At 57.0% G+C, this 9,775-nt stretch overlaps 1 protein-coding gene across 5 annotated transcripts in view; it reads right to left on the minus strand.

Annotated features, from left to right (window-relative positions):
- Positions 1-9,528, minus strand: part of FXYD6 (FXYD domain containing ion transport regulator 6) — a 31,443-nt gene extending 21,915 nt beyond the window's left edge. Inside the window, exon 1 of one of the 5 annotated variants that reach the window (XM_043579449.1) lies at positions 9,269-9,528. The gene's annotated coding sequence lies outside the window, so the exon portion shown is untranslated. Of the gene's footprint in view, positions 1-8,838; positions 9,006-9,268 lie in introns of those variants that run through there. The other 4 variants (XM_043579451.1, XM_043579452.1, XM_043579450.1 and 1 more) reach the window with 4 other exon arrangements.
- Positions 9,529-9,775: the final 247 nt, after the last annotated feature.

The raw sequence follows: 9,775 nt of genomic DNA on the forward strand, positions 1-9,775 counted from the left end.
TGCTTTTGCCTGGGCAACTTAGTCATCACCGAGGGTACGACACACACACAATCACTGCCTCCAGGAGCTTACAGTCTAACAGAATCCACAGGGTCCCCCCTGCCCCCCAGCCTCCACACTGCTGTCGGACCTGACAGCTCTTTCCAGGGCAAACAACATGGTCCCGGCCATGCTCACTCCTGCAATATCTCTACAATCTGGCCTTCTCTCCCCCCCCGCCCATCAAAATCAATAAACTTGAAAAAAAATACAATTTATATAAATAAATAAATAAATAAATAAATAAATAAATAAATAAATAATAGAAAGGTTTTGGGGAGCCCGGGTGGCTCAGTCAATTGAGTGTCTGACTTGATTTCAGCTCAGGTCATGATCCCAGAGTCATGGGATCAAGCCTTGCATTGGGCTCTGCAATGGGTGAGGAGTTTGCTTAAGATTCTCTCTCTCTCTCTCTCTCTCTCTGTCCCTATCCCCTTCTCATGGTCTCTCTAAAATTTTTTTTTTTTAAAAAAAGAAAGAAATGTTTTACTGTGGCGTATAAATACCTCTAAGTCTATCCATTTTCTACCCTTCCAGTATTTTCTCCCATACTTTCAGCTAAGATAGTCGACTCCTGTTTCCTGCTGTTCCCACCCCTTAGAATGCCCTTCCCTAAAGCAAAAAGAATATGAAAACAGAGAGAGACAAACCCTAAGAGACTCTTAAATACAGAGAACAAACTGAGGGTTGCTGGTGGAGTGTTGGGTCGGGGGTAGGGGAGAATGGGCTCCACGGGCAAGGGGCGTTAAGGAGGACACTTGTTGGGATGAGCACTGGGTTTTATACATAAGTGATGAATCACTAAATTCTATTCCTGAAAAACATTAATTAAAAAATAATAAGATTTAAAAAAAGAGAGAGAGAGAGAGAATGCCCTTCCCTAACGTGCAGCCAAGGTTGAAAAATGCTGTCTTTGTCCAACGACCTCTCCAGCCTACGGACTGAACTGTATGCTTCTTTCCCCCAGACTCAACGTGCACCTGTTGCCTGTCATTGGCACTGATCCGGCACACCGCACTTTCTGTTTCAGGCTCTCTTTAACAAGGCTCTCCTAGCTGAAAAGTCTCTGTGCCACCCCGTGACTTGCAAGAAACTGAGGCCGGACAGCCAGCCAGTGAGTGCTAGCTGACAGACAGATGTTTGAAGGAGCACAGCTGTAATCGCCAGGCCCTAGGAATTGTGTCGGGGAGGTGTGGGGGCACCGAAAACCCGGTCCTATCAACAGCAACCGTGATGATTCACACGGATCGCACGTACCCTTGATGTTGATGTGGCATGATGAAAATAGCATTCCGCCTCTGTGATTTTCCTCCCCGAAACTCATAAGCCCGGTCGAGTCATGAGAAAAAAGTCAGACAAATCCGAGGTTGAGGGGTGTCCTACCATATGGATGACCAGTCCTCCTCAAAACTGTCAAGGTCATCAAAAAAAAAAAAAAAAAGGCAAGTCTGAGAAACTGGCACAGTCCAGAGATGCCTAAGGAGACAAGACAACTGAGTGGAATGTGCTATTCCAGACAGGATCCTGGAACAGAAAAAGGACATTAGGTAAAAACGAAGGACCTCTGAAGAAAGTATGGACTTTAATTAATAGCAACGTATTAGTGGGGCGCCTGGGTGGCTCAGTCGGTTGAGTGTCCGACTTCAGCTCAGGTCATGATCTCACAGTTCATGAGTTGGAGCCCCATGTTGGGCTCTGTGCTGACAGCTCAGAGCCCAAAGCCTGCTTTGGATTCCGTGTCTCCCTCTCTCTCTGCCCCACCCCCACTCACGCTCTGTCTCTCTCTGTCTCCAAAAATGAATAAATGTTAAAAAAGTTTTTTTTTTTTTTATTTCAGTTAAAAACAAAACAGCCCCCAAGCCCATCCCATCACCTCCCACGTCTGTTCACCTTCCTGGCAAGCAGGGTGCAGCCTTGTGCCCTGTTCATGACGTCTGACGCTCCTGTAACAGAGGCCAGGCTTTTACAGCTCAGAAGCACAGAGCCAAAATCCAGCAAAGGCTTTTAAAGCTGCATTTAAAGCAAGTGTTTTGGGTCTAACCAGAGGTCACTGATGGATCTGTGGCCTCCAGAGGAAAATGCAACCTGTTCCCTTGATTTGCATTTTAAATGCCCGTCAAATAAACAGTAAACATCAATTATTCTGTTTAATAACCTAACTTGAAATGACTGGCCCCTTACAAAGTTCCTAAGAGGGGCTGATGAACAGACAGCACTCTAAGCCTGGGATTAAGGAGACGGCAGAGGGCAGTGACACTGTCACAGGCCCAAGGGGCCTGAGTTACTGAATTCCCTGCACTGCCCCAAGGCGGCTATAAGCATGACAGGGCACCTCGGGCCCAGACCATCATGCTGACACTTCCCAGAGTGGCCCCTTCCTCTTGAATCCCTCTCATTGTCTTGCGGGGCCTCCCCGAGTGTCCCCCTCTCTGGGTCTGCCCCCACCCTCCTTCACTCACAGAGGAGGGCGCCCCCACAGCGGAGGGCGGGAGGCTGAGCCCACAGGTCCCTGTGACTCAAAGCTATTTCTCTGGAGCCCAAACCCAATCTAGCCTGGCTGCACAGGGGGAGTGGGAGGGACAAAGGTCCTTTATTATGTAGAGAGGACTTATTATTTCAACCCAGAGGCACCTTTATCTTTAACATGGAGTTCCTTTGGGGGTAGAGACACACAGTCAAAGGAAAAAAAGAATGGACCACGCAAAGAAATAAGGCCCTTTCCTTGGAAAGGGATACACAGAGTTCACAAAGCACAAACACAGGCCTGGTTTCTAAAAATTTCCCTGGAAAGACCCCAAGCTGACCCACCAGTGGGGGCCCGGTGCCTCGCTGGCCCCCGCTATCCCTGCCAACTGTGACGATCCTCACGATGCCATCCCAGCCACTGCCCCAAGAGCTCTTCCGGACAGGACAGCCCAGAGACACAGAGCAGGGCTGTGTGGCCGACTCTGGCACAGGCCAGGGACACAAGTTGCCCAGAGTCAGGGAGCAGGACTGTTGCCTGCCGGCTGCAAGCTCAGAGGGCCCAGGCCCCTTCCCCTAGGGAACTCGATCTTGTTCCAGGGAACCTAGACGGTGGGCGGCATCGCGTAGGAGCCCGGGGCCAGCCCCCCCCCCACCCCACCCCGGGCAGGCTGGGCAGACGTGAATGAGTCAGGCCAGCAATGGGATCACCTCCTCCACATGCCCGCTGACAAAGGCCCATTCAAGAGAGGCCAGACAAGCATTCCCGGAGGCAGAAACAGAAACTCAGAGCAGCTGCCAAGGCCAGAGGCCCACAGCACCCTGCCCACGGTCAGACCACAGCACCAGGCAGCTTGGCCAGGCCCCTTGCCCTTCCCCATCCAACAGCCCAGCTCCTGGAAAGCACAGCTCTGGCCTGCACGTCCCAGCCTGCAGGGTGCTTTGAATGTACTCACATCGTCTTGCTTCGCAGTGGCAGGGGTGGGAGCATGGGGACAAACCCTGACCCCAGGGAAATCTGCCCTGCCTCCAGATGGCAAGGGTGGGTACATGTGCACGTTCGGAGGGACGTGCACGTGCACTGTCCCCTCCCTCCTGCCACAAGTCTTCCTTCCCCTGTTCCCGCTGAGCCAAGGCCCCTGCCTCTTCCCACGTATGCACTGCCACCACCAGTGTGTGTCTCCTCCATCAGACTATGAACTCCCTGGGGGTGGAGGCACAGGCTAGGCATCCTCGGGGCTCCAGCGCTCAGCAAAGCAGCCGCTCAGTAAATGTCGATTTCCCACTGCATGGATGTTCCGTATGATTATCCCTTGTGGTTATGATCCAATCCCAGCTCAGAACAACCCAGGCACCTGCACAGGCTTCTTCAGGAATTTAAAAACTTTCTCAGCGCCCCTCCCTTCCACTGCCTCGTTTCTGCTCTCTGGGGCTCTGTCAAACCCCACTCACCAAAACGCTATGAGTCAGCTTCCCTCCACTGACCTCAGACCTTCGGCATCCTCCAGACCCCGGATGGGGTCGAATTCTTGTTTTCTGGATTCTACCAGGGGAACCGCCCCCGCCGCGACGGCGCATGGGCAGGAAGGAACGCACGCCTTAGGGACGCGCAGGATGCATTCCTGGGTCTGAGCGACTGGCAGGGAGGCAGTTCTGCAGGACAAGTGGGCTTTCAACACCTCCTGGTGGGCGAGGACTTTCTCCCATATGTTCAGTTCACACATGCTCACTGGACTTTCTCCAGGTGCCCAGCACCATGCCAGGCACCGTGTGGGGGACAGATCCTGCCTTTGAAGAGGTAAGGAAGGTGGAGGGGAGGCGGCAGGCCTCGTACTCTAGGCAGAGAGTCAACAGGGCATTCAGGGGGCCCAGGGGGAGGAAAGCACTTCTGTTTACTGGGAATTAGGAAAACCTATTTGCAAGAATGAACACTGGAGAGGAGCCTCAGAGGCTGATGTAACGACAGCGAGTTACTCCATTCCCATAATAATAATGTCATCACTGTTATTATCGTCACAGCAGCTAATATCTCCTGCTTACTACATGCCAGGCACCGTGTGAAGCACCTTACACAGCTCACCTCCGTCATCCCCATGCTCGCGTGACAGATAAGGAAACTGAGGCCGAGAAAGTTAAGAAACCTAGGAGGCATCAGAATCCAGATTTGAACCCAAGTCCGTGCGCCAGCCTCTGTTCGGCAGGCCCGAGGGAGGGCTCGTTCCGGGTAGGACCTGAGCACAGGCAGACAGGAGGAGAACACAAGGCCAGGGATGCCCCACCTGGGGACAACGCCCGGTGCATGGCCACACCCAGGCTACGAGAGCCTCAGTGCTGATGCCCAGGCACCTGTCCTTATCAACGGACCACGGAGAGCCACGGGAGGTGTGACGTAGCCGGACTCCGTCGGCGGCACCGCCGGTCAAGTGGATCGGGGCCGAGAGAACAAGGCAAGGGACCGTCACAACGGTCTGGGTGCCAGACTGCAGCTGGGTGAGGCGAGAAGGGGTGTGGGGACCTGCGAGCACGTGCCCACGGGAGAGGGATGGCAGGTTACGTATGTGTCAAAAAGGGAAAGTGTGTGCACGTGTGAGCCCACGTGCGCATGAGTGCCGGGCCCTTCCGGCTGAAGAAGGTTGCAGAGCCTTCCTGATGGGAGGAAGGGACGGGACAAGGCGACTGATCGAGGTGAGCAGGAGGGCTCTGAGAATGAGAAGCTATTCTTTTCATGGCTCTGCTGGGTCCTGAGACGCGGCCTAATGCATCCAAGGGACTCGGCTGACGTTTGTTAAAAGGAGGCCCAAGTCAGATATTCTGAGGGAACAGTCACATTCCCATGGCCCAGCCTGGTCCCCAGGGTCCCAGCCCCCTTCCTGGACTTCGTGCTCCGCCCCCCCCCCCCCCCCAGCCGCTCTGAACATCTGAGTAACAAATGTGTTCCTGTGTGGGATCCAAGCTGACTTCAGACTTCCCCAGGTCAAGGTCTCACCTCCTCCCTCCTATTCCAGAGCAGAGACGATGCTGACAATTGGTTCCAGACTTTTGTCTCGGCCAGAGATATTTTGCTTCTCATCAGGCACAGAAAGCCCTGCTCAACTCCTGGGGCCACGGCCACAACCTGGCCAAAGGCTCTCCCTCTCGGGGATTTCACAGACCCACCAAATGGTGGCCCTGGGTCTCATCCTCTGCAGAGAACACCTCTTTCAACCTTCTACCCAGCCTGTTTTAATCCTGGCAGAACAGAACAGGTAGATCAGTGTCCAGGAGGGGCTGGTTCCTACACCCCGAGAGAAGAAAACCTAGTTTCGGCGTCTGGGACAACTCCCGTTGGACTGGGTGAAAGGGGAGGCTTTCTCCAAAGGAACCAGAGACCGGACCCTCTCCTGCTCAGCTCAGCTGCAACCCTGTATTACGAAATAATGAGCACAATTTGGCACCAGGAGAGAAAAGGGCTCTCAAGATTGTATAATCTACCAAAATTAGAGGAAGAAATGGCTTAGAAATCATGGAATCGAAACCCCTTACTGACAGAGGTGGAAACAGAGGTCTAAAATTTTGGAGGCTTTCACCTGCCTGAAATCAGCCTAAACTATTTCTGACTTTCACCAGAAGCCCAGTTTGCATCCAAAAGGGTATCTGTGGGATGAATGCACTTGCCCTTGGGCCAAAGCCAGGACTAGAACCTGGGTCTGTGCCTCCAGGCTCATAGCCTTTATGCTTCAGGCTCTCTGCCTCCAGGGACTGTGCCTGTCACGACTGGTTTGCTTCCTCCGGGGCGCTCAAGCACTGGGGCAGAAGCAGGTGGGTGATTTGTTAGACAGTGAGTCCTAGGGGCTGCCTGGCACAGTCTGCCCTCCAGATGGCAGCCAGCTAAGTCCAACAGGGCTGCGGGGCAGGGGAGCATGTGCTCTGGTTTATGGGGGATCCAGGTGGGCTGACTCCCCTAAGGCTGCGGGAAGTTTCCAGGGTCTAGGGAACTGCTCCTTCTCCCCCGTCTCCTAGCCACACCCTCCAAGAAAATACAATAGAGCAGGCTTTTGGCTCACTCGGGTACCCACCTTGGGCACCTGCCCTTTGGGGAGGGATAGCTCAGTCCACCAAGGATTGCCAGCAATAGACAAAAGAAGGCAAGAGATGTGGGATGGGAGTGTGGTGTCACAAATCCTAGCTGAAAAGTCAGAAAGCCTCAGCCACCGCTGGGTGTGTGTGTGTGTGTGTGACTTCTGAGCCTGTTTCCTCGTCTTCACGACGTCCTGATTGGATGTTCCCTCAGGGCCCCTTGTGACCCTCAGAAATCTAGGATTCTCTTCTTCCTCACTCTAGTGTCCCTAGTAATTAATACACAGTAGGTACTCAAAACAAGTCACTGAATGAATGAATGAATGAATGAATGAATGAATGAATGAAATGGATACTCCGTCAGTCCAAAGGGCAAGCGGAGGCCGGGAAGGCAATTCTTCCCTCTGGTGTCCACCCAGGTGTTCGCCCTGAACACCACCGAAGCCACGGGTCTTGGAAAAGCCCCAGCAATGCAGGAGCCCTTTGCAAACTGGCTTCCTCTCCCAGATGCACAGATGTGGCCGGAGGGGCCACAGGAAGCGGGGAAATGTGCCTAAAGGGGAGAGGGTGGCCTGGACCCCCAACAGGAGCAGATCGCGGGACGCGCGCCCTCTTACCGCCTGGCTCCTCTCCTTCCAGCCCCTCCTGGCCCTGTCTCCACTCAGTCCTCTTCCTGCCCTCCCTGCACCCCTCCCCCCCGCCCACTTGCTCCCTCGCTCAGCCCTACCACCCGCCCTCCCTCCTTTGTGGAGGCTCTCAGCCCTCTGCTGGTCCCGGGGCTGCCCGATCCTGTTAGCCAGGAAGACTCGGGGGGCTGAGATGAGACCGCCAGGGTGGGCCAGGAGCCTCAGGCTTTCTCAGGGTCTGGGCAGGGAGGGCTTTAAATTCTGGTGTGTGCTCAGCCTCTTGAGGCTACTATCTAGGGGAGGGGCTCCTCTTTGAGGGAAGCTGGAAGTTGCGAGTGCATTTCTCTCTACCTCCTAACCCAGCGTCCCCAGGGAGATGTTTCCTTCTGGCCTTCCCTGGGCCTTCCCTACACACACTCCCGCACAGAGCCAGATGAGGCAGGAAACTGCCCTCTCTCTTCCAGCTCGAGACTTCTCTCGAAGTACTGTGTGTGTGTGTGCGTGTGCGTGTTATCGTTGGTGTGAGAGCACACGCAATGTGGGAGTGGCATTGAGGGTCCTGTGTAGGATGAACTGGGTGTGCATGCGGTGTATCTGCGGGATGAGACACACATACCTGTAGTGTGTTCGAGTGCGTGGCACGACAGAACGCGTGGTGCGTGTGTGTGAGGGAGTGTGTGCGGCGCGGTATGCACGGATGGATATGCGTTTGGGGCATTCGGGGCACGTTTGCGGGGTGTAGTGGGGGGGCAGCTGGAGCGAGGAAGCCACCGCCTGGGTTCCAGGTGGGAGCTGGCTACCCAGGGTCTCGGAGCCAGAGAAGCCAGGGATAACCAGTCTCTAGGCAACCATGTTGGGGGGGGGGGAGGGGAGGCGATATGGAGGTGAGGAATGGGCAGGAAAAGGAGGGAGGCTGAGAATTGAAGAGGGGTTTCCATGGCAACTGCCAGGGAGGTCACGTGCGAAAGGCTAAGTTGCGGAAACAGATACACACATCCACGCATCCACAATATGAGGGCGGCGGGCCCCCGGGGCGGGGGTCCTTCCGTAGAGGACGGGAGCTGCGCACTGACCCACCTCCGAACCTGGAAATCCGGGCCCAGCCGGAGGGCCCACCGCCGGGGAGACAAAGGAAGTGGAGGAAGAAAGAGGCCACAGCCCCCCCCCGCCCACCCCTCCCATGTGTGGGGTTTGGCAGCCGGGGCCTGACCGGGCCCAGTTCTCCAGCACCGCCGCTCCCTGCGCCCACCCTCGGGTGCTTTCCCGACCAGCCACCACTTGTAAGAGCCAGAAGCAAGCGCCAGGAGCCAGAGCCGCCCTTCCAACTGTCCACGGAAGCCCAGCAAGACACAATGGGGGAGGCTCAGCCAGGGCCGGCCCTGCTGGGGAAAGGGGCTGGGCGTGAGGAAAGGAGAGAACCGGGGATGGGGGAGGCCCCCTGGAAGAAAACAGGACTGCATAAACAAGAAGGAGGGAAAACAACTGATGCAGACATTCTCATGAATCCACGCTCCGAACCCCAGCCCTTCTTTACCTCCCCACCCCCCCCCCGCCGCCCCCCAGCCCCTTGCCCACCGCCCTGCCCCAGCCCCCACGCCACCCAAGCACCAAACCAGCCGTCCCATTTTGCATGGCTCCGTGTGTCTACACTCGCCTCCAGCCACGTCCCCGTCTTCACATGCCCACGCTCCACTCAAGTGTCCACGGCCGCCCAGTAACAAAGGGGAGGCTCCCGCTAGATCGGGGTGGGAGCTGCCCCTTCCCCTTCTCCAAAACACCGTAGCCCCACGCCCCGGGCAGAGGCGAGGGCGCTGCCGTCACCGGCTTCACCCGCACCCACCGCCTGGCCGGCCTCCCCCGCGAGAGGCCACGCTCCCCTTCCGACGCCCACCCCCCCACCCCGGGTTTACAGCCCCCAGCGCGTTCCCGCCGCCGGGGCTGCCGGGGGCCCTCGGGGGCCGCTCACACCCACCGAAACAAACAAAACGCGGCAGCTCCCGGCGCCGCCGCGCTCGGTCCCCACCCCGGCCTCCTGCCGTCCTCGGAAGAAGCGCCCAACTTTGCCTCCCGCCGCCGCCGCTTACCTGCACAGCGCGGGCCCCTCGGAGACAATCCCCGGAGGACGCACGGAGTCCGAGGAGCTGGGAGTGGCGGGGCTGGGGGCAGGGCGGTGGGAGAGGCTCTCGCGTGTTTCCCGCCTCCCCTCCTGCGCAGGGCTGGGGCGGGCGGGAGCGGCGCGGCCGGCGCGGGTGGGAGAGGGGGGCGGGGCTCGGCCGGGCCGGGCTCCGGGAAGGGCCGCCGCGGTGTCACCGGGGAGCGTGGCGCGTCCGGGGTGAGGGTGGGTGCCTCTGGAGGGGGGGAGTGGGGGGGGGGGGCAGGCCCCGCTCCAGAAGCAACAGGAGACGGCCGCCGAGGGGGCGGGCCCGCGCCCAGGATCTGCCGCCAGCTGCTGCTTCTTGGTTTTCCTCCGGGGACGGTGGGAAGGCAGCGAGACAAACACAATGACAGAGCTAGTGTCTCTCCGAAATAGTAAACCGAGGGGAACGGGGAAATAACCCAGCACCAGACACAGCAACCCACGTTAATTGGGA

This window comes from Prionailurus bengalensis, chromosome D1 (assembly GCF_016509475.1).
Source record: "Prionailurus bengalensis isolate Pbe53 chromosome D1, Fcat_Pben_1.1_paternal_pri, whole genome shotgun sequence".
Lineage (NCBI taxonomy): Eukaryota > Metazoa > Chordata > Mammalia > Carnivora > Felidae > Prionailurus > Prionailurus bengalensis.